Source organism: Apodemus sylvaticus, chromosome 1 (assembly GCF_947179515.1).
Source record: "Apodemus sylvaticus chromosome 1, mApoSyl1.1, whole genome shotgun sequence".
In the NCBI taxonomy this organism is placed as follows: Eukaryota; Metazoa; Chordata; class Mammalia; order Rodentia; family Muridae; genus Apodemus; species Apodemus sylvaticus.
This window is the reverse complement of record NC_067472.1, coordinates 9,797,545-9,823,790: the sequence shown is the minus strand read 5'-3', so window position 1 is coordinate 9,823,790 and position 26,246 is coordinate 9,797,545. Positions and strand designations below refer to the sequence as shown.

Below are 26,246 nucleotides of genomic sequence, written 5' to 3'. Positions count from 1 at the left end.
ACACATACTTGGTAAGGAACTGTTTATAAACTCTGCAGCTCAAAATGCTCTGTTTATATAGGAAAAATCTCAATTGAGTAGTGTTTCTTATTCCCAAGAAGAAGGCAAGAGGGCCCTGGTCCTGGAAAGGCTTGATGCACCATTGTAGGGGATTACCAGGACAGCGATGTGGGAGGGGGTTGGTTGGGGAACAGGTGGAGGGAAGAGGGTTTATGGGACTTATGGGGAGGGGGAAACTGGGAAAGGGAAAATCATTTGGAATGTAAACAAAGAATATAGAAAATTTAAGAAGAGTAGCGTTTCTTTCCCCTTCTTGTACTTGTGAGTTATTTAATGAGTATTCAAATACATGTTTGTATTGAATTATTCACTCTTTCAACCAATGAACTAGGAGGACAGATGTTTATTTTCTACTGCTCAGTAGCTGGATTGTTTCTATTTTTCACCAACTTTACTGAGTAACAAATGTACCCTCTCATAAGATCCTTCACATTTGAAGATCTAGAACATGGAAATGCACTGGATTTCTTGGCTTGCTAATAAGCCATGTATGAACAACAGGGAAGAACTGAAAGTCTGTTTTAATTTCAATTCCTCATCAGTTTTTCAAGTAAAGCCAAATGTTTTCTGCCCAGGTCACATTGGTTAATTAGAACTGAGAAGAATCTTTAGATGACCACAACGGAATTGAATAGCTATATATAAATGGCCCAAAAGGGCTTAATGATGTTATATCAAACAGACAGGAACAGAACACACTCTTGTAATGTGACTGCTAGTGCAATATCAGGTTGATGACCTTGTATTTTACAACTTAATGGGGCGCACACAGCATCAAAATGGAAGTAAATGAATGATAAAATATAAATGCATATCTTAGTATTCTATAAATAAATTATTTCTTCATTTATTGCAATTAAATAGTTGTATTTAGTATGATACAATTGCGCACAGTACCTTATTCAATGCCTGGCTCATTCTTAAATGGGTTCCAAATTAAAGCCATTAACTTAGATAATATGGTCATGAATATACTTCCATATGCAGCCACTACCTCTCAATGGGAGCAGCAATGGCTGAGTGTGCTAAAAACAAATAAAAATGAGTTTTGTTGTTTCTTTGTTCTTTCTATCCACTCCATAAGTAAGTGAGAAATGTAATATAAGACTATTATGGTAAAGGAAACTCAAAAAATATCATTTTGACTTGGTTTTCACATTATAATGGTAACTTTGGCCATTTTCCAAGGAAAATAGTCCATCATCTAGGTTCTCATTCTGTCTTTGCATTATTAGGTGTCTGCTAACAGGAAATGCCACCCATGAGTGTTTAGCTCTATTTTCTACTCCCAGGCTTAACTGGGACAGATGGTCCTTACTCAGGCTCCCATGTGTCCTGCACATATTCATCCCTCTTGTAAGACATTTCACCATACTTGATCTTGGTTTGTGAGTGTCTGAGTCCAGGCAAATTATCACATTTATGTTCTCATACCTGGAACATTCTGAGTTTCAAAAAAAGTGAATAGGAAAAATGAAAGTATAGAGGAAAGGACATCAATTCAGCTATTTACATCAAACATATACTTTATTATTATTATTATTATTATTATTATCTTATGAACTAATTCTGCTAGAATTACTAACAACAGAAATAATACCATTAACAGAATTCCTGATTACAAAACTTTACAGAATAATGCCAGTCATGGTAACTCATTTCTATTCTAAGTATTTAGTAGCCTGAGGCATAAGGATCACTTCATGTGCCAGGCCAACCTGGACTACATAGTAAGGTCCCAAAAAAACCTATGGTGCAAAATGAGACTCTAAGTCAATAATAATACTAGTAATAATAATGATTATAATAATAGCAATAATTTAGTAAATAAGGAATGTAATATTTAAAAAATATGCAAAATGTACTTACTTGCCTGGTGTTACACGGTTTTACTCTGTACTAGAACCTATGGGATAATAGACACTGGGATAATTCACTGATCTTACTGTAACTGGGGCAAAGATTAAGAAAAATTATCTCCATTTCTCTATAGTCAAATAATGGACCAATGTCAAGTATAAGCCAATTAAGAGCTTACATATATCATACCCTCTCAAAAGAATAAATAACATGAATGCAAATTCAGGAAATAAAGAGGCCATAGGATATTTTATAGGAGGAGGAGGTGTCTTGTATTTAAAGACTGGGAAGAACTTTTGAGATTAAGAACAGAAGCAGGGAGCAGAATGAGCAAGGTGAGCACCGTTGCACACACATGCACATAACTGAGTAAGAAACGGGAAATTCATAAACCAAGGTTTAAATGGATGAAAACCCTGGAAAGAAAGTGTAGAGAGATTTAACACTAGGTTTTTGATACATGAGAATCCTAGATTGAAAATAATTTATATAATATTTCCTACAGCTCAGCTTCAAAGAACAGACCCTGGTTCTTTAAGGAATGAAAAGACAGACTGCCATTTCCCCTGTATCATTATTTCTGGAGTTCTCTTTTAAGGCTACAGCAGGCTTTCAAAGCATTCTTTCCACATGGGCACAGGTTTTGCTGAACAGATGTCACTTTGTGCTGATAACATAAAATGTACCTTAGACATAATAACTTTATACACTCATTTCAAAACACTGGTTCAAGTCCAGCCCCTCAATTTTCTCTCCAGGCCCTTGAGTAGTTGCATTTTTTAAACAATGTAGAACATAGACTCAGTGACAAGGGAAAGTTTTCTTGTTTTTAACTTTTATATGTTTTTGTATCTGCAAAAATGGCTTATACATGCTTATATATAATTGAGTAGATGGTAAAGATTGTTTTATTATCTGCTTGAGAAAATAAGGAAAGATGTGTTATTCTTATTTACCAAGAAACTATGTTAAACAGTGATTATTGACTCAGTATTAATATTTACAGTAATACAGTTTAAGGAACTTTAAAAATCAACTTCACCAAGAAGGAAAGGAAGGTATAAAAAAGAAAGAAACAAATAAACAAAGAACAAACCAAAAAAAGGAAGAAAGAAACATAAAAGCAACTTCAAAAGGTTATTTATTTAGATGCATACTATATTCAGTGGAAGGAATAAATTGGTCATTTTTTCCTGTAATTAATGCTAACATAGCCATACAATAATTATATTTTTGGGCTTAACTTCACAGGGTTCATATTTTTATATTAAGTCATCATTTTAATGTATATTGCATTGTGTGTATAATTTGATATTTACTATTAACTGTAAAGATTTATTTTATTCTTAATTGTATGTGGGGGTATGTGAACATGGTTTCAAGTGACTTAAAGGGGCAGGAAGACAAGGTATTATTCTTGAGAACCAAAATTACAAATCATGAGCCACCTGATTCAGGTGTTAGGAGCAGATCTCAGGACCCCTAGAAGAACAATGCATGCTCTTAATCATTGAGCCATCTCTTCAGCATGTACATTTAAAAACCTAAATTCAAATCAAATTTTGATTTTGATTCAACTTACCCTCGTTACAATATATAAGATAAATAACAAAGGACAACAAATTCTGGTGAGGATGAATGGATGGAGATATGTACTGGTACAGATATACTGGTGATCTATTCACTACAGTCATGAAATAAGGAACCTCAATGTTTATTAACTGATAAAGAAAATATGGTGTGATACATATACACAATGGAACTTAATTTAGGTCAAAGAAAACTGATATTTAAAGGTAAATGGGTAGAGCCAAAAAATATTATATCAAGCAATTAACAAATATTACAGGAAACAAATTCTCCATGTTTTCTGTCCAAAGTAGATCTTCAAATCTTTAGAATTATGTGCCCCATTTGGAGTCCTGATAGAAGCTAGGAAATAAAGGGAACATGAGAAATGGCATTAAGAGTTTAATATCTTAAGTAGCAAAAGTGGCAGGTATTATGAAAGAAGAAAAGAGAATAATGATTTTTTAAAGGGTATAGGCAAGAGATAGGAGGTTAGAGGAAAAGGGATGGGTAATGTCTCTCCAAGTAACCATGTTAACAAACAAAAGACTATCATCCCACTTTGAGCTTTGACTGCAGGGCCACAGGTGTCTATCAAACAATACAGGCTATTGTCACTGCTCTTGGTTGCCCACCAAAACTTAATTAAAGAGCTCACTTTTGAAGACAGCACTCACTTTGTTCACAATATAGGGAGCAACCACACAGTTTTTTGTCGGCTCTCTCCTTTTTCCCTAACTTTCATAGTATTAGAAGGTGCTTTGAAGGCTGCTGGGGGAGAAAAGCCACCAACAGTCTTATCCAATTGTGAACCCTGGGGTCAACAATAATTACCAACTGAGCAGGAGGACATATCCATTGAAGCAACAGTGGCACAAATGTTACAAGACTGAGAAACAGCTCTCTAATTGGACTTGAAGCCCACTTTACAGAAATGCAATTCATGCTTTGGTACCTTGAACCTCACTACCTACCAGCAACTTGAAGGACTAAAGCTCCTAAAGAACCTACTGCTATTGTTTTGCTAAATTAACACTGTCTACCACTGCCATGTAAATACTTATCCTTGTGTCCATAGATTTGCTCAGTTCTCCCAAATCCCCTCATCAGGGATGCAGTTAATACAGAGGCTCACAACTAGTCAAAATACTGAGAATACATGGCTGTGGATTTTTCAGCCTTAAATGGGATATCCGTATTACATCCTCTCCCCTACATAGCTAAGGCAACTTCTTGGAGGAGGGGGTACAGAGATCCTAAGAGACAAGAATGAGGGAGGTCCACTGGAAAAATGCATAAGGTACCATTTCCAGCTGAGAGGTTATTGTTCATTAATGGTTCATTTCAGAGGAAGAGAGACAATTGCCTTCAGAGGTGTAGTGCAACGTTGGCTGCCTGCCTACGCTCCAATGAATGGCCTTATATCTATGCATGTACAGTAAGCACCAATGGTACTCAATAGTTTCAAAAAATATAAAATTAGCAATAAAGAAAACACAAGGTTGGTAGGATGTAGATATTATCTAAATATGGTATAAGAAATGACAAAGTAATACATTTTAATAATAGTGGATGAAGAGGTCATAGGTGTGGGAAGAAGAGGAAACATGGAAGGAATTGGGGATGGGAAAAGGTGGGAATGACCTAGATGCAGTACTCATTGTATGAAGTTCTACCCCTCCCCCAAAATAAATAAGAACCTAAAATTGAAATAATATTCAAAACTATGGAAAATTTAAAAATGATAGGTTTAGAGGATTTGAAATATTTTCTAAACATTCTTCTCTCATATATTACATACTGAAAGAAATTTCTTTTCACTCCACTCCTCCCAGTCCCCTTCTCTCTCCCTGAGATCCATTTGCCTTTAGAAAAGAAAACAGTCTTTCTAGGGATATCAACTAAATATGGCATACCAAGTTACAATATGTCCAGGCACATTCCCTCATATCAAGACTGTAAAAGGAAACCCAGTAGGAGGGAAAAAAGTCCCAAGAGCAGACAAACAAAAGAGTTACACAGCCCCTGCTCCTACTAGAATCCCACAAAAAAAAATCCCATCAAGCTATACAACACACACACTTACACACACAGTCACACACACACACACACAAACAGACAGACAGACAGATAGACACAGACAGACATATAGACAGATAGATGATAGATATAGATATAGATATAGATATAGATATAGATATACATATACATATACATATACATATACATATACATATACATATACATATACATATACATATAGATAATATAGATACATTACAAAAAACCCCACCAAGCTAAACAACACAAACATACATACATACATACACATACACACAGGCACACACACAGATAGATAGATGATAGATAGATAGATAGATAGATAGATAGATAGATACATTACATATATTACATAATGCATACATATCCATACATATATCCAGAGGACCGAGCTCAGACCCATACAGGCTCCCTGATTTTTGCTTCAGTCTCTATGAGCCACAATGAGGCCTGCTTAGTAGATTATGTGAGCTGCAATCTTGTGGTGACTTTCATCCCTCTGGCTTCTACAATTCTTCCTTCCCCTGATTCCTAATGTTTGGCTGTGGGTCTCCTCACCTGTTCCCATTTTCTAGATGTAGCTTCTGTGATAATGATTGGGCTAGACTCAGGTCTATAAGTATAACAGAATATCATTAGAAATCATTTTATTGACTTTGGGGGTGATGCTTAGATCTCTGGGCTATCCAGCCTATGGTTTTTGGCCATGGACAAATTTTTGTTTTAAAAATACACCAAAGAGGTTTAATGCTGTATCTAATAGTACTTTTTAGCATAAGTGTCCACATTTCCCGAATTTTTAAAAATTGACCCAGTATAAACTCGATGTATGCGCATCATGATTATCATAGATTATATTGAATACATTAGTTTCCAAGTATACACTTCTTCCTTTGAAAAATATCCATATTTATCAACTGACAAGCAAACAAATAAAACCAAGTGGTTCTATAAGGCAGAAGAAAACTACTGTCAATAAGGATGAGTTAACAAGTTAAGGAGACCAATGAGAGAAAGTAAATTATTCAGCTGGCCAGCAAGAAGAGACAACTTTTGTAGAGATCATAAAAATATATACTCAGCCTTCACACAGAGCCTTCTCTGCTCCCCAGGGTGACACAGTAAGATGAGGCTTCCCTGGGCATACAGGGAGTGAAGCTTTCATTGATGTTCATTGATCGATAAATTAAGGGATACCCAAAAATGAAAGAAAATATCTCACTGGTGAAAGAGTAAATGTATTTGCCTATGTGAGAAGTAATTAAATGTCTGCATAACAAACACTGACAAACATTGAAGAGAAGAAAAGGCAGCATTGAAAAAAGCAGAATAAAAGACACACAAAGAATTGGAAAGGACTTAAAAATTCCTTGTGCTGCGTATGTGGGGGGGGGGAGAGGGAAAGGGATAGAGAGAGGGAGAACAGTTTATATACTAATACTACAGAATAAGTAAATAAGCAAACACCTCAAAATACACCTCCCATATACAAACAAAATTTCTCAGCATAAGTTTCAGTATTATCAACTAAATTGAATTGAAGCAGGCAAACAGATCCTATGAAAAAAAGATGCACTGTTCAACTAATTTTTTTAAGAAAATTGGAGTGACTCTGACACGAAAGCGTCTAATATATGTCTAAAATCCACCCCGAAGTTTTCAATCTGTGATCTGTGCTTTCATAGACAATGTGCCACTTTAATTTATTATAATTATCCTTTAAATTATGATAACACTCATAACCTATTTACCATTTAATTATCTGCTTATGAGGAAGCACCTTTGTCTTTTTTAGGGCTTTGGAAAGTCAGTTGAACAGATTCAGGGTGCAGTGCCTTCTGGATCCTTATAATAAGATGGGACTTGTCTCCTTTAAATATAAGTTAATATACTAATTCCTGATGCCTCAGAAAGTAACCTTATTTGAAAACAGGACCTTGGTAAGCACCATCAGATTAATGTGACATTATTAGGATGTACCACTATAAATAGAGTTTGAAGTTGAGGTTGATGTTCACAGATATGGGGAGGAAACCATATGAACATGGAGGCAAAAACAGCAGCTTTGCTTGCCAAGGAGAACCAAGAACTAACTCTATGAAAGCTATGGGAATATCCAGCTATTTTCCCTGTTGAGTTTAAAGTTGGTTTCACAAGCAGAACAGTCTTGGAACTGTTACGGGGCCAAAACTCCACAGCTGGCTGAGTCCAGGACCAAGTATAGCAACTTATATGATTATTCCACTAAAGGAACATAGCCATGAGAAGCACATTAATTCTTATGCATATATCAATAAGTTAAAGCATCTATGAACCCTCATCAGAAAAAGTGCATTTTTGTACTAGATGATGATATAGACCAAAAAACAACTAATGTGTGGAAAATAAGAGACAATAGAGTGCTCAACTCTCAACATAGCAGAGCCTCTCTTCCAAAGGTCTCAAGGGCTTGCAGAAAGATAGAAAGAGCTAGAACTGATAATGTCAGCAGAGAAACAATTTGCCTGGTATGGTAGTACAGTTGCATTCATGAACCCACAGAAGCTGAAACCACCTGTTCAAGATGTGCACAAGATCAAGTCGGAAAAGACCCAGCATGGATTAAGGAGGGCCTTATGAAATATAACATCTATCTAAAATGTTATTGGCAATGATAGCTACTAGAGGAAAATAGTTCATTTTCTTGAGTGGTTTGCATAGGAAAGCTTTGTTTTATATTCTAGTAGATGAGTTCATACTCATGTACACATTAAATCAACTCAGTGGTTTTTAGAAAGAGAGAGAGAGAGAGAGAGAGAGAGAGAGAGAGAGAGAGAGAGAGAGAGAGAGAGATACAGTTGGTATGGAATTTAAAAAGAATATCATAGTACACTACTATACATTTATGAATAATAAACAAAATACCCTTTTAAGAGAAAGGAACCAGGAAAGTCATGGAATAATATTTCCTCAATATGATTCCATATGCCAACATAATGATGCTAAAGTTCCTTTCTCCCAATGCTATATAAACCCATCTTGTTACTAACACATAAAGTCCACCCTCGAAACCTGATGCACTCCTTAGATAGTTTGCAAAATCTTATTTAAAGTAGTCCTCCAAGTTGAAGTCATTTGGAACATATAGTACAAATTCGCAGATGATACTTTTGAGGGCCATCTCTACCAAAGCTTTTAAGATACCCCCGATCAGAAGTCTTCCTGTAAGCCCCATCCAGGTGGACTCCATAAATGCACTTGATTTAATGCCCAGTCTCCCCTCTCCTATAGCATCGTAAATGTTTAAAGAAGGCAAGTAGCTCTTACTATTTAGTTTTCACACACAATACATACTAATTTTGTCAGAGAATGTTTCTTTTTTCCTTGTTTTTTTCTTTTCTTTTCCTTTCTTTCTTTTCTTTTCTTTTGTCTAGGACCTATGGGTCCTGGAAGCTATCCAGTTGTCTCTTATACAAAGATTTTATAGCATCTGTTTCCTTGCTTGCAAATACCTGTGATGTCAGTGGCTGGCTGATTTGAATAATGGAAACCTATGGTTTTGGGAAGGATCAGTAGAGCTAGTACTTGAGAATGTATCTCAATTTGTCAGTCTCATTCCAACCTCTTCCTCATCCTTGGCCATAGGAAATGAGCTTGCCCCTAAGTGAATGATGACTTAGTCACTGGGAGCTCTGGGGGAGGGGGTGTCTGTATGATTGATATTGTTGTTCTTCCTATGAAGCTGCAAACCCCTTCAGCTCCTTCAGTCATTTCTCCAATTTCTCCATTGGGGACCCTGAGCTCCGTCCAGTGGTTGGCTACAAGAATCTGCCTCTATATTTGCAGGGCTCTGGCAGGGCCTCTCAGGAGACAACCATACCAGGCTCTTATACAAATGCTTTCAGCAAGCATTTCTTGCCATCCATAATAGTGTCGGGGTTTGGTGACTGTATATGGGATGAATCCCCAAGTGGGACAGTCTCTGGATGACCTTTCCTTCAGTCTCTATCTACACTTTATCTCCATATTTACTCCTGTGAGTATTTTCTTCCTCTTCTCAGAAGAACTGAACACCCACACTTTGGTCTTCCTTCTTCTTGAGCTTCATGTGGTCTGTGAATTGTATCTTGGGTATTGCGAGATTTGGGGCAAATATCCACTTATCAGTGAGTGCATATCAAATGTGTTCTTTTGTAATTGGGTCACCTCACACAGAATAATGTATTCTAATTTCATCCATTCACCTAAGAATGTCATGAATTCATTGTTTTTAAAAGCTGAGTAGTACTCCATTGTGTAAATATATCACATTTTCTGTATCCATTCCTCTGTTGAAGGACATTTGGGTTCTTTCCAGCTTCTGGAAGTTATAAATAAGGCTGCTATGAACATAGTGGAACATGTGTACTTATTACATGTTGGAGCATCTTCTCGGTATATGCCCAGGAATGGTACAGCTGGGTCCTCAGGTAGTACTATGTCCAATTTTTCTAAAGAGCCATCAAACTGATTTCCAGAGTAGTTTTACCAGCTTGAAGTCCCACCAGCAATGGAGGAGTGTTGCTCTTTCTCCCCATTCACACCAGCAACAGTTGTCACCTGATTTTTTATTTTAGCCATTCTGACTGGTGTGAGCTGGAATCTCAGGGTTGTTTTGATTGCATTTCCCTGATAACTAAGGATGTTGAACATTTCTTTAGGTGCCTCTTGGATATTTGATATTCCTCAGTTGAAAATTCTTTGTTTAGCTCAGTCTGCCACTTTTAGTAGGATTATTTGACTCTCTGGAGTCTAAATTCTTAAGTTCTTTGTATATGTTAGATATTAGACCTCTATTGGATGTAGGATAGGTAAAGATCTTTCCCCAATCTGTTGGTTGCTCTTTTGTTCTATTGAGAGTAAGTAGATCAAGGACCTCGACCTAAAACTACCTACACTGAAACTTGTAGAGGTGAAAGTAGGGGGAAGAGTCTTGAATACATGGGCACTGAGAAAATTTTCCTGAACAGAACACCAATGGCCTATTATCTAAGATCAAGAATCAACAAATCAGACCTCATAAAATTACCAAGGTTCTGTAAGGCAAAGGATACTGTCAATAGGACAAAATGGCAACCAACAGATTGGGAAAAGATCTTTACCAATAAAGGTAAATTTTTGTTTGGTAAAACTTGGGTACTTATAAGGAATATGTGATTGTCTTAGATTTATTTAAGAGTTTATCTTACAATACACTATTGTAAGACTTGAGGTGAGTGAAAATATGCTACAGATTTTGGTTAAAGAGAAAAATATCAACATCATATAAAATGTTGTCAATAGGATCAATTACATCTCCTGGTGTATAAAGGAAAATAGTTTGCACTTACTGTTTATATTTAGCATAATGTCTGGCAATATGTTACCCTATGACTGAAACAGGAGCACAGAGGCATAATGACATAGAAATGTAGTCCATGCTTCTCATTCAAATGCTTGTCTAGCAAATGAAGAATAGTTGATGTATATACATTGCAGAGTACATAATTCAAAATGGCATTAAAAGCCTTCGCTGATTTCACGTGCACCAGAGTAAAGTTTCCTAATAAGTTTATGTGTCTGAGCCTGTTAAGCACTCCTGCTGAAACCTTTCTCCTCACTTCCCTCAGAGCACAGTTAATCCTCAGGCTTGGCAGATGCTCTGTCCCCAGGTCTTTTTGGATGTTAAATCTTTCACAGAGAGACATTAAATTTGACTCACTGTGCAATCAGGGGAAGACTGCAGCTCTGACGTGCAGTGGTACGGAAAGTGGCATACTAACCCCTTCATGGAATTTTACACTAGAAAATGTTTAGCCACAGGGCCTTACATATAAATTAGAAATGGCTGAAATTAGAAATGTTCTTACCTGCTTTAACTTGAGGAGTTCAACTTCTACAACAGTAAAGTGACACAAACCTTGTCACAAATTGAGAACACCTCTGGGAAATCATGTTTCATGACCTCACTTTGTGGTAGGAGAAGAAACTACACAGCCTCAAAATCATCTCTCCCAACTTACCAGGCAAGTGAACAGCTGCCCAAAAAGGTACAAACTTTGTCTTTGGACATCGCAGGAAATTGAGTTTAAAGGCATCATCAGGGGTGCCTCATCCAACCTTCATATAAAGGAATGTGCTAGTCTTATTGTAACTCGGCATGTCAATGTGCTGTGAAGAGACACCATGACCATGGCAACTTTTATGAAGGAAAACATTTAATTGTGTCTGGCTAACAGTTCAGAGTATCAGGCATGTACACATACATGGAACTGGAAGACCTGAGAATTCTACATCATAGATTGGCAGGCAGCAGAAGGAGACAGTGTGTGTCACACTGGGTATAACTTGAGGTAAGAAACCTCAATGACTACCCCTATAGTGATATACTTTCTTCAGAAAGACCACACCTACACCAACCAGGCCACACCTAAGAATGCTACTCCCTATGTATGTGCCAAGCATTCAAAACATGAGTCCATGGGGCTATACCTATTCAAACCACCACAACCATGTATGGTTGATATTTCTGGGAGGCTGCCCTTTTCTAAAAAGGAAAAGCATGATGAGTAGATCTTGGAAAGAAAGAAGGAGTTGGCAGAGAGGAATAGAGGGAGGGAAAGCTGCAGTGAGGATGTAATATATGACAGACGAATAAAGAAAAAAGAAACCAGGGAAAAAACAACCAACAAAAAACAAAACCAAAACAAACCACACCTAAAACCTTCATCTTCTAAAATATAAGACAGGAAACTTTTTCATTCTTAGAGTTGTCAACTTCTCCCGGGACTGGATAAGTTAGTAAGCTTTCCTCTTGACAACCCCTGTTGTAAGACTAAGGTCATATAAACTCTTGGGCTGAAAACATTTGAGCGATGTGAACTGAATAATCAAAGATATGTTTTCCATTCAACTGATTTTCCCAAACAGCAATTACACATAAAACCCAGGTGAAGGCAAAATAGATGTTGCTTTTGTGAAATTATTTTTGACTAAATGATCCTAGAATAGTAACTGGCACAAAATAGATAGTCTAGAACAGTGCCCCCCTCCCTTTATCCTCATATAACATACTCAATTTGCTTCCTTCCTGGAGGGTTGCCATTGAGTGCAGCAAAGGATGTGGTGCTCAACAAGGGAATAACTACCAACAAACATAAGACGGTAACATGATTTTTCATGGTGTACTAGGGCAAAGCTTACTTAAGTTTCTGTTACTTGAATTTAGGACTTGCAACTAGCTGATCATGACTCAAACATTTTATTTAATGCTGTTTTTTACATAGATACAGTGCATAGATAGAGGGCCAGCTGGTCCTGGTGTACTGTTCTACTCTCATTAAGTCTGTTGTATATGGAGCAAAATAACATTCTGGCACACAGTAGTGTTTTCCCTTGTTAATATGTTTTTTTTTGTTGTTTGTTTGCTTTTTGTTTTGTTTTTTTGTTTTTTGGGTTTTTTTTTGTTTGTTTGGTTTTTTTGTTGTTGTTTTTTGTTTTGTTTGTTTGTTTGTTTGTTTGTTTTTTGTTTAGGTGAGATAGAAGCCAAAAGGTTAAGATTAAACTCTGGTAAATACGTATGCAAAATAAATGATAACTGGTAAAGAATTGAAATTAAAATTTAATTTACTGGGCCATGGGACACTCTGTTTATGTGGCTAAAACATTACTTATAAGTGTCTTTGTAAAAGTTTTAATCAATGAGACTGAGAAAATTTGTACATAAAATAAAGTAGATAGCCTTCACATGGGTGTGTTTTATTCAATTACATTGGGGTCTGAATAGAATAAAAGCTTGAGAAAGTATGTCTCTGCCCACTACTGCCTTCAAGTGGGGGCATTGGTCTCCTGACTTTGTGCTTAGACAAGTATCTGTATATACTCTGTTTCTCTACACAGACTCTCTGCTTCCTTGTTTTGCTGACTACTGAGTTGAGAACGGAGCCATGCCACAGTTCTCCTGTGTCCAGGCTTTTCATTTATGCTTTCACAGGAATTAACGTCATCATTTTCTCTGATAAACACTGAATAAAGCAAACGTTCTTTTCAGCACATGTCTTTAAGTTCATGTTTTCTGCTCTCTATACTCTCTATTAAAAAATCCAAACACTCTCAAGGTTATGGTGTATTATCTTTTGAATTTTATAAGTGGTGTAGCATACTACCTTGAAAACTGAGGAACACCCAGTATGTTTGCCAAGGAAAAATGAGAGGAAGGGGAAGATACCATTTAGAATTTCTTGTGACATTTTCTTAAGTTTTGCTGAATTTACCAACTTTAAAATGTGTATAATACCTAAAGATAAACAAAATCAGTATGGTAATTCATAACTTACGTTTTTATAATACAAAAAATGATTGTAACTCATTGGATGATAATAGAAAAATATAAACTTCACTGATAAAAATGTAAATATTTTAGAAAGAATTTATCATCAATTTATAGAGAAAAGATAAGAGAAATAAACATATTGAAAATTAGTAAATTGTTTAGCATTTGAACTTACAATGAAATTTTGACTTTACTTAGATTTGCTAAAGAGCCCTTTAAAATAAGTAGAAGCTACCAAATTCAGTAAAGCACAATTATATTCCCAGTGGTTTGGAGTTAGAGGCAAAAAGATAATTTCATGGCTACCCTTGGATATACAGTGAGTTGAAGACCAGCACAGAATTCATAAGACACACCCAGCACCCACACCAAACAGAGCCTATTATCATTATTTCTCTAGAGAAACCAATATGCTCCAAGAATTAGCCAAAATACCTTCAACCTTAGAAGAAAAATATATTATGCAATCTCAAAAAATCACTAAAGAACTGAGAAGACAACCACAAAATGGGAGAGATAATATGTCCAGAAACAGAGACCTCCAAGAGAACATTGTATCCAAGCAGAAGTTCTCTTGATTGCCTAAAGAAAATACTAAGGAGAGAAAAATCCTACTGAAATAGAGAATGATGTTTTGGTGAACCTGGGGAGTCTATGGCCTTGTGAACTAATGTCCTTATCAGAAAATCAAGTGTACCACTCACACACAAAAGAGGAATCTCCAACCACACACAGCAGGCAGCTGACGATTTCATGAGCATTGATTTGGCTCACACTTGTGCACATACAGTTTTACTGCTGCTGTGGAGACATCTGCAAAGTTGCTTATGTCAACAGGAAGTGGGCAGGGAAGCAGCCTTCCCATGTCATGTGGTCCACTGAGCTCCACATGTTTGTTATTTTACTATACAGGAAAGTTCCTCTTAATGCTTAGCATTATGACAGTGCTGTGAAATGCCTGGACTCCATGGCAGTTAATTTTGTAGGTGCTGGGTGCTGCTGAGCTATGGCATGAATAATTATATCAGTTTCTGAGGCCCTTGAAAGACACTGCGTTCTTATGCCATCAGGAAGAATGGGCCTTTTAAATGGAATTCATGTCCATCACAAAGCTTGTTATCAGAAGTTGCCACTTTCTTAGCTGCAACTGGCAATGTTACTATTACTTTTTGTTCTCTTAGGTTTGTTTTATACATGGAAACTCTGTGATATAGAGTCAATAATGAAATAAAATAGTGTCTAATGCACTCTATTCCCTGATAGCAACAGTATTCACTCCTTGCTACCTGTCCCAATGATCTGGATTCTTGAATGATACACACACACACACACACAGCCATTTATTTAATTTGATTTAAACAGCTCAATGGCTAGACCACACACAATACTCCTGAAGTATTACTTAATAAAATCTGTAGTATATCTTTTTACCCTGGACCAAGGCCTGCAGCCCCCCTGGGCCCTGATCCCCGACTCGTACATGTTGGCTGTCTCTCTGTCTGTCTGTACTTCATTTCTCAGGCCCGGACCTCCTTCCTCTCCCAGCACTGGTGAATCCTCTTCTTCCTCAACCCCTTGCCCACTAATCCTAAAGGACCGCCTCTGTCTCCCTACTCAGCCATTGGCCACCAGCAACTTTATTTACCATCAAAGCCAACTGGTTGCAGGGACCTTAGCTTCTTATACGCACACATGCAGGCTCCCATGTAATTTGGGGAGCCAAATTAACACAAGTAGCATTAGATCCAGTCCACAGCCTTCCTTCCACTGCTACACTGACCACCTCCTTCTCTGATTCTCCAAGCCTGTTTTAGTTTTACATGGAAGTTGCTTTCGGTTTGAACTTTGTTAAATCCTAACCTTTAAGAGATTGCAAGAAAACTGTTTAGTAGCAGTAAGGTGGTTTTTTCATACTCAACAAAAATAAATAAATAAATAAATAAATAAATTAAACACATATAAAGGCATGACCAAGAATCCATTTTTCGGAATTGGTTCAGTGACAAGCAGGCGGATCAATGGAACAGGATTGAAGATCCAGAAATGAACCCACACACCTATGGCCACTTGATCCTGGACAAAGGGGCTGAAAACATCCAATGGAAAAAAAGATAGCCTGTTCAACAAATGGTGCTGGTTCAACTGGAGGTCAGCATGCAGAAGAATGAGAATTGATCCATCCTTGTCTCCTTGTACTAAACTCAATTCCAAATGGATCAAGGACCTCCACATAAAGCCAGACACTCTGAAGCTAATAGAAAAGAGACTGGGGAAGACCCTTGAGGACATCGGTACAGGGGGAAAGTTCCTGAACAGAACACTAAAAGTGTATGCTCTAAGATCAAGAATTGACACATGGGACCTCAAAAAATTACAAGGTTTCTGTAAAGCAAAGGACACCATCGAAAGGACAAATTGGCAACCAAAAAAATTGGGAAAAGATCTTCACCAACCCTACATCAGATAGAGAGCTAATATCCAATATATACAAAGAACTCAAGAAGTTAGAAAACCAAATAACACTATTAAAAATGGGGTACAGAGTTAAACAAAGAATTCTCACCTGAAGAACTTCAGATGGCGGAGAAACATCTTTAAAAAATGCTCAACTTCATTAGTCATCAGGGAAATGCAAATCAAAACAACCCTGAGATTTCTCCTTACACCAATCAGAATGGCTAAGAATAAAAACTCAGGAGACAGCAGGTGTTGGAGAGGATGTGGAGAAGGAGGAACACTCCTCCACTGCTGGTGGGGTTGCAAATTGGTAAAACCACTCTGGAAATCAGTCTGGCGGTTCCTCCGAAAACTAGTCATGTCACTTCCGAAAGATCCTGCTATACCACTCCTGGGCATATACCCAGAGGATTCCCCAGCATGTAATAAGGATATATGCTCTACTATGTTCATAGCAGCCCTATTTATAATAGCCAGAAGCTGGAAAGAAGCCAGGTATCCCTCAACAGAAGAATGGATGCAAAAAATGTGGTATATATACACAGTGGAGTACTATTCAGCCATTAGAAACAATGAATTCATGAAATTCTTAGGCAAATGGATGGAGCTGGAGAACATCATACTAAGTGAGGTAACCCAGTCTCAAAAGATCAGTCACGGTATGCACTCACTAATAAGTGGATATTAGCCTGGAAAACTGGAATACCCAAAACATGATCCACACATCAAATGAGGTACAAGAAGAAAGGAGGAATGGCCCCTGGTTCTGGAAAGACTCAGTGTAGCAGTATAAGGCAAAACCAGAACAGGGAAGTGGGAAGGGGTGGGTGGGAGAATAGGGGGAGGGAAGGTGGCTTATGTGACTTTCAGGGAGTGGGGGACCAGAAAAGGGGAAATCATTTGAAATGTAAATAAAAAATATATCAAATGAAATAAAAAAAAGAAATAAAAAAGAAAAGTATCCATTTTTCCAGAGTTAAAAGAAAGTCACACTAGTATTTAGCAAACAACCAAGCTCCTTACATGGTCAGGTTTCTTACTGTTCTTCACACAGTAACAAGAAATAGAATCAACCAGAGAACCACAGTCAGAAGAGTGGAGAATGAAAATATGGAAGTTTGTTTAGCTACAAAGAAACACAAAAGAAACTTCCAGGAAAATGGATGGATCTGGAAAACATGTAAGCCAGAGAAACCTAGGCATAGATAGAAAAATATGCGCATTTTCTAGTCTGTAACTATTATGTATGCACACCCAGGGGGGAGCAAACATGGTAAAGGCCAGGGAGGACCAGAAATCTGAAAAAAAACCTTTCAGGGATTTTTAACTACTGTTGAATTCAATATGCTGTTTCTATAATAAGGTCATATTCTACAAAGAAAGAAACAGTGTATTTTTGTACAAAACAGAACCTCTTTGTTGTCAGACTGGAGTTGATGAATAAAACATTAATTCCAAAGAGATTTTGAAAACAAGTGAAAAACATTCACTCACTAATTTTCTTTTACTTGTTAAAGTAATTCCTTCAAAAATGGTATCATGTTTTAAGTTAAAACCTCATTATGCATCATTCGCTATACAAAAAAAAAAAAAGAAAGAAACTTTACATTGGAAAATTTTTTAATCATTAAACCATCTATCCAGTTCTACATCACAAAATTTTAAAAGCAACACATATTTTCAAAGAGGTGTGCAATATATTAAGCTCTTGCTAAGTAACCTTAGACCTAGCTTTAATCAGGAATATTTGAAACATTTACCTTGTGAATATATACAGAATCTGTACTTATTTATAAGTCATGTTTCTTTGAGAAATAATGTCAAGCTCATTGCTCCCAAAGTCTCTGCTCTGTACCTAACCAAGAAAGGAAGGCCAACAAATGCTGTCTCACACATATAGACCCAGAACTCTGTCACTGCTCATTCCATAGGATTGGATGCTTCATCAGTCCCAAGAACGCATAGGAAGTCTGGAAAACCTCTGTTCTTCAATACAAATTAGAAATTCTGAGAAGCTCTTTGGGAGAAAATGGTGCCCCCAATGGACTCCTTCTCAAGTCAATAAAGAGATTATCAGTAATAGCAACAGAATACAGTGCTTACCAGCTGGAATGCTGGCCATATAAACACAGCCACCAATAACCCACGTCCATTTGCCTGGAGTGTGACCAGAATGTGATACTTAGCTTTAGGGTGGGTCTACCCAAAGAAATAATATATAATCAATACAATAGTCTACAGGCCATCAGTTTTAGGTATAATTTCTCTCAATGGGATTCTCTTCCTAGTAGGTTGTTTCCAGTTGGCAGTTCAAACTAGACCCTATGAGGGGATGCTAATGTGATTTCAATATAAAAAATTCTCTAAGTTGGTAAATGAATCATAGCCTCACATCTAACAGTGCCCTAACCCTGGGAAAGAATTTCTATGTAATTCATATAACAGGAATGGACATAATTGCAAGTATTGTTATTAGTACTTCTGTTATTAAGGGCACTCCCTTTGTCTATCACAGAAGATTCCCAAAGAGGAGAAGAAACCAGAGTTCTCTCCCCCAATTGTATCCCCTCCTTCATCTCATTATTAGCATATAAGTGGCCTAGTGCATTATACTTTTTCTCTTCTTAAATGCCACTACCCATGCAAGTAGACAACAGTCAGAACTGACATTACACAGAACTTTAAAGTAAGGAGGAGCGCTATATTCCTTTGATGAGATGCTTGTTATCAGTTTCCTTCTTCTAACTTGAAGCTTTGCCAGAGTCCAATGAAGGAACACCTTAAAGCCCACATGAATCCTTTCAAATGTCTGTTGGATGATCTGCCCAATTCTTGCCATTTCCTAACAGCCAATGATGAACATTTTCCTGAGGCACAATATGTATCTTTAAATCTTGATAGTGATAGCAGAAATAAAATGAAGTGGGCTACAGTGTATATGGATGTAAGTGAGGCTCCATTCTCCACACATTTGTGCTGCACAATTAATTGGAATATAAAGTAGTTCAGAGCCTTGCTTTATGTTTTCTTCTCATTACTTGTTTTCATATTTGATGTGTTATGGTGCAGTAAATATAAGCTTAAAGATAAGGAGAAATTGTTTATATGAATCATAAGACCACATAGTAAAAGACTCTGTTCTATGTAGCAAAATTATATATATATAATTTACACCCATAGAATCATCACCACCTCTTTCATGAATATAGCAGGTATGGCCTGCTTCCTCCTCCTCCTCCTCCTCCTCCTCCTCCTCCTCCTCCTCCTCCTCCCACTCCTCCTCCTCCTCCTCTTTCTCCTTGTTGACCAGCTCAAGATGAAATTCGAATGCCTCATGACTGCTGATCACCAGTGCTTTCCCCACTTTGAAGTCAGCTTTCCTTCTCTCTGTATTTTGTTCAAGTTTACTAATCTTTCTTGTCTTTTCCTTTTCTTCTGTGCAGGAAAAGATTCTTGAGTGATTTTAGTAGTGACATTTGTACCTCTAGTGAGAACGCTTTCAATTAGATCTTCTAATGAGATCTTGTCTTCTTTCTCTTCTTTGTCTCTCTTTAGCACAAATCCAGGAGGAAGTCCATGGAAATACATGCAATTCTCCCTACCTCTAGGACATGCTGAAGCCCAGCGAGACTTGCAATTTTCAATATCTTCACAGACTTGTTATGTTCAGTATCTTCACTATTTGAGTATTGGGTTTTTTCTTTACTGCTTCACCATGATTCTTGTTTACTACTTCTAGCTTTTTCTAGTCTCAATTATCCTAAGTGTGTTTTTCAAGTTCTTCATCTCTTACATAAATGTAAAGACTTAACTTTTCACATATTCTCACCAATGTGAGGTCATGAGAGAACTTATATTCATCTCCTTTAATACTTTGTCCTTTTCTGAAGAAAAGCACACACCACAGATTTGGATCCGCAACTTTTCATATTTTCGGTGCAGCTACTACATGTTTAAAGATCTCATTTAGTTCTCATAGTTCTTTCTTCTTGTAATCTTCCATTTATTTTCAGCTTCATTTTGTGCTGCCTGACATGGATTCTCTTGACTAAATTTCACTTGATGAGTGACAGCCTAAGTAAACTTTTATGCTTTTGCTCCTTTCTTAGTCATTAGTCCAAAAGTTTTGTCCTCATTGATCTTCCCTTTCTGCTTCTGCTTTGCCTTTTGCTGCCCCTGGCCTGAACCTGTTTTTGTTTTTGTTTTTTTATTTTTTATTTTGGAGGGCATCACAGAGGCAGGGGTATTGTGCTTACTATGACACAGATTGCTACTTTCAGGGCATCCGACAGTGTGGGGGGAGCAAGAAACTTGAGTAACTTTTGAGATTATAAATGAAATAGGACAAAATATGGCTCTCCGTTTAAAAAGTATTGCCTATCATGTTCATGTGTCCTTATATTTTATTAAGAAATGTATTCTATGAAGTTTATATGATATTTATGTAAAGTCTCTTCCATTAAGTGACATAATTTCCTATTCTAGCCAATAGGTTAATAATAACTTATTCAACCAGCCTACTTCTGAAGAACACTTAATTTGATGGTGAATCTTAGTGTTCTCTTGATTGGATCTGGAATCAACAGAGATGAATACATCTAGGGCAGGAATATTTTATGATGGTATTTCCTTATACCCTCAAATATACCCTTGAGAGTATATTTATTATAGAACTATTCATTTGTGTATGAAATACATGTATTTACTAAAATGACATATCCTAATTACCCAACAGAGTAAATGATAACTATAACTTATAGACTTGGTTCCAAGTCTCACTACTGTGCCATTTCACAGTACCTACACATTGAATAAAGTTCAGTTGCCTCATATGCATAACTGAGGTCAGAATAATGTCTCTACCAAGGTTTACAGTAAAAAATGGTCCTCGATAAGGTTTAATCTATGGACCGTGTAAATGCCAAGTGTGATAACTAATCTCGGTTGCCAAACAGACTGAATCTGGATATGACAAAAAGATAAGTTTTTTGGTACAAATATGACACGTTGTTTCCTCCTTCTATTGAAAATTGATGTTTTCATAATGTATCTGGATCATGGTTTCTTCTTCCTTTAATTTTCTAAGTTCCCCCTACCTCCCTTCCTTTCAAGATCTAATCTTTTCTGTATGTCATTTGGGAAAAAAAGCAGATTTCAAAATGATAATAATGAAACAAAATACAGTAAGATAAAGCAAAAACCTGTACATCAAAACAAGATAATACAAAGAGGAGGAAAAAAAGCACAAGAAAAGTCTCTCTCTCACACACACACACACACACACACACAGAGAGAGAGAGAGAGAGAGAGAGAGAGAGAGAGAGAGACAGAGAGAGAGACAGAGAATGAGAGATGCAGAGATATACCCATTTACACACTCATAAATTCCATAAAACTATGACACAGGACAACACATTATGTACTTTGACATTATTACACACACACACACACACACACACACACACACACACACCCCAAAGCAAAACATAAAACCCTACAGTGTAAGCATGAGAATCCTCTTGCCAAATGATTGATCAGAGTATTCTGATTGAACTCAAGAAGTTAGACTCCAAAGAACAAAATAACCCTATTAAAAATGGAGTACAAAACTAAACAAAGTATTCTCAAATGAGGAATACCAAATGGCTGAGAATCACCTAAAGAAATGTTCAACATTCGTAGTCATCTGGGAAATGCTAATCATAAACAAAAACCTTGAGATTCCACCTTACCCCAGTCAGAATGGCTAAAATCAAAAATTCAGGTGACCACAGATGCTGGAGAGGATGTGGAGAAAGAGGAATGCTCCTCCATTGCTTGTGGGATTTCAAGAGAGTAAAACTATTCTGGAAATCAGTTTGGTAGTTCCTCAAAAAATTGGGCATAGTACTATCTGAGGACCCAACTATAATACTCCTGGGCATATACCCAGAAGATGCTCCAACATGTAATAAAGAGATGCTACACTATGTTCATAATAGCCTTATTTATAATAGCCAGAAAGAAGCTGTAAAGACCCCAGATGTCTCTCAACAGAGGAATGGATAAAGAAAATGTGGTACATTTACAAAATGGAATTTACTCAGCTATTAAAAATAATGAATTCAGAAATTCTTAGGCAAATGAATGGTGCTAGAAAATATCATTCTATTTGAGGTAACCCAATCACACACACACACACACACACACACACACACACACACACACACAAACCCACACATGGTCGCTAATAAGTGGATATTAGCCAAGAAGCGTGAAATACCCAAGATATAATTCACAGACCACATGAAGCTCAAGAAGAAGAAAGACAAAATTGTGGATACTTCTTAGAAGGGGGAACAAAATCCTCATAGGAGGAGATACAGAGACAAAATATGGGGCAGAGACTGAAGGAAAGGCCAGCCAGAGACTGCCCCATCTGGGAATCCATCCCATATACAGTTACCAAACTCAGAAACTATTGTGGATGCCAAGAAGTACTTGCTGACAGGAGCCTGATATAGCTGATTCCTGAGAGGCTCCGCCAGTGCTTGACAAATGCAGAGGTGGATGCTCTCAGCCAACTATTGAACTGAGCACAGGGTGCCCAATGGAGGAGGTACAGAAAGGAACAAAGGAGCTGAAGGGATTTGCAGCCTCATAAGAGGAACAACAATATGAACCAACCAGTATTCCCAGAGCTCCTAGGTACTAAACCACCAACCGAAGAGTACACATGGAGGGACCCAAGGCTCCAGCAGCATGGATAGCAGAGGATGGGTTGGTCAGACATCAATGAGAGGATAGGCCTTTGGACCTGTGAATGCTCGTTGCCCCAGTGTAGAAGAATTCCAGGACAGGGAAGAAGGAGTGGGTGGGTAAGTGAGCAGAGGGAGGGGGATGGGATAGGGAGTTTTCAGAGGAGAAATATATATATAAACTCACATTCCAGATGGCACAATTATCAAAAATTCTGATTTTAACTACTGAAAACAAAGCAAGTACTTATACAGAACATCTAATGTAATCTGAACTCTAACACTAAGAACAAACTAATTCTGACTGTCATCAGAAACAAGAAGTATCTGTAATTTAGTCCACAACACAGACATATTTCAAAGTAAGCATGCTAAATTAAAGAATCGAGACAAAGAAAACACATATTATTTTATGAAGTGTATAAACATATTTTACAGAATCAGCTGTCAGATCAAAGATTTCTGGAGGGTCTGAGGAAGTGGAATGTGAATGTATTAAATAGTAACATTAATGCATTGGGGGAAAATGGGTATATATGCTACACTGCTGACAGCAACAGGTTCTGCCATCTGTATATAGATCAGAGTGTATCTAAATGCATACTTAATTTTATTGCATATCACTTATTTTTATATAAAACAAATCAAATGTAATTCTTTTCAAAATTACAAATGATGAAAGAATTCATCAAATTAAAACTATAGCATACAAAGTACAAAATGGAACATCTCTAAACCTTTTTTATAATCAAATTCTGTGATGTTTGGTATTCTGCCCAATTATGTAATTTTGTAGGAGACAAAAATGTATCAAAGGTGAGATTTACAGATTTATCATTTATTCTTCCCAGCTTGGACTGAAAATAAACAATTACTGAGAACCAAATGTAAATTCAGCATTCTTTACAAACATAGTACATTAGTCTTCACTTAGAAGCAAGTAGGGATATCATCTACAGCATCCCTCCTCAGCCAGTGGGAACAAACCTTGCACACACACACACACACACACACACACGCGCGCGCGCATACACACATATATATATACGTGTGTATGTGTATGTGTATACATATACATACACATATATCCTAGTGCTTCACCCTAAAACATCTAGCTTTTTACAAGTACCCCATTGTATGTGGCAAATGCCATTGAGTTTCATACATGGTTCTCATGTTTATAGTGAGCTAATTCAGGTACATGCCATCAGGTTCCCAAAAATAAAGTATTCTGTAAGTCACTTGAAATTATTATGGTTCTGTGTAATCCACCCAGTTGTTACAGGAAACTAACTTCATGTTGATGATCAAAAGAAAAATCCATCTCTGCAAGAGGCTGTGAAGAAGAGCAAAGTAGAATGACTGAGGCTTTGTCAAGTAGAACAGGGTTCAGGAACTCAGTCCATCAATCTCAGGTCCTGGCCAGAAATCCAAGAGAAAAATAGCCAGTTCAATGGATAGCATCAATATGGTAAAAAGCTGAGTTTGAGAAAGCTGTCATTTCATAGGCACACATATCCCAGGCAGAGAATAGACACAGCATTGTAGACCATGACCCACAGCCACTAAAGGCATCATAACATATGAGCCTCTTTAAAAGTTGTTTTTGACAAAAGGACTTAGGAGAATCCACAATACACTTCTGACGTGGGAACTAATGTATGTCAATTATATGGTCTATGATTTAATTCTCCACCTAACTTACTGCAACAGACACTACTATGATAAAATGAGGAAGAAAACAGCAAGTCCAAGTTTCCACACTAAGACCATGAAAGTTTATGAATTCAATAAAGAAAAACTAAATTATTATATCTGCATATTTAGTCACTATGTTATAGTGACTCCTTTCACTTTTTGGGATCTTTGGCTGGAGATAGAAAACAATGTCAAATAACTAGCCCATTAATTACAGTCCTCACTGCACATTATTTTTTTCATAAATGAAGCTGTATTTACTCTATGAAACAGAGAGAATTATTTGATTTCATAAGTAGCAAGTATTATTTTCTCTTTGTACTAGGGTTTAATAATCATTGGTAGTAAAGAGGTAAGAAATGTGTTAAGTAATGTGTTAAGTTAGGACTGAGAAAAAAATCCAAACCTTTGTCACAGTACACAAAATTACTATTATTCCCTGTACCTTTTATTTTTTAAAAAAGTATGCAATAGAGAGAAAAGTAGACAAGTTGGAAAAACCAAGAAATCCCAACCATTTTAAAATCAGGAGTTACTAATAGAATTATATTGAACTGAATTTAATGAATCTACTTTAAAATATACCCCAAGACTTTTAACTGTGAAAATTAGCATAGTGGTGTTTGTGATGTTGTAAGGAGTACATTTTATGTAAAATATTATTTTCAGGCACAAAAATGTTTGTTTAATTTTATTATGGATTGTTTCATTACATTTTAAACAAATCAAAGTTTGATAAATTATTGAGTGTATACTACATATGACTTAAATCCAGCACCCCCTACATGGAGAGTAAATTTGACCCAACTAAATGTATTATTGACAAATGGCTCATGTCTTTAGGATTTATCATGACAATTTGTAGTGGCCCTAGAACAGCATGGTTTGCATTCAATACTCCGGTTACATACTGAGGGAGCAGTAGAAAATATAATTCATTTTTATGAGGAAGGCAAGAAAAAATGGATTTGCTTAAAATTGACAGTATGTGGCTCAAACAATAAAGGCTAAAGTAAAAGCATTAAAGAAAGATAAAATTCACTCAAATCTACAATCATGAAAATTACCTTTGATGGCCATAGAAAGAAGATGTATCATTGGAGCTAAGTAAGCTTATTAAACCATAACACAATGTGCTTTCTTACATGATAAACTTTAAGAGGCCACATTGGTTTTGCATTACTGCTCATGACCACAGTATTATCCAGGCTTTAAATGTGCTCTCAGATAGGAACTTAAATGCCTAAAAGTTTGTAGTTATTTAGCTTAGCAGCTCTATCAAGGGACACTTAGAATATTTAGAAGAAAGTTTTGTCCAGTCAGAAAAATTACTTCGTGTGTGGACAGTTCCTAACCAAATTCCTCATTGGTGAGGCAAAGAAGAATTCAATTTAAATATATGTACTCTCAAACAATAATATTTGTCTATTGTTTACCCTTCTCCATGATGGAACATGAAAGTCTAAGAGTCAAAT

The 26,246-nt window shown here is 36.8% G+C and overlaps 1 pseudogene; it reads right to left on the bottom strand.

Moving 5' to 3' along the window:
- Positions 1-19,394: 19,394 nt before the first annotated feature.
- LOC127685153 (zinc finger CCCH domain-containing protein 15-like) lies at positions 19,395-20,566 on the bottom strand (annotated as a pseudogene).
- Between the last annotated feature and the right edge of the window lie 5,680 nt (positions 20,567-26,246).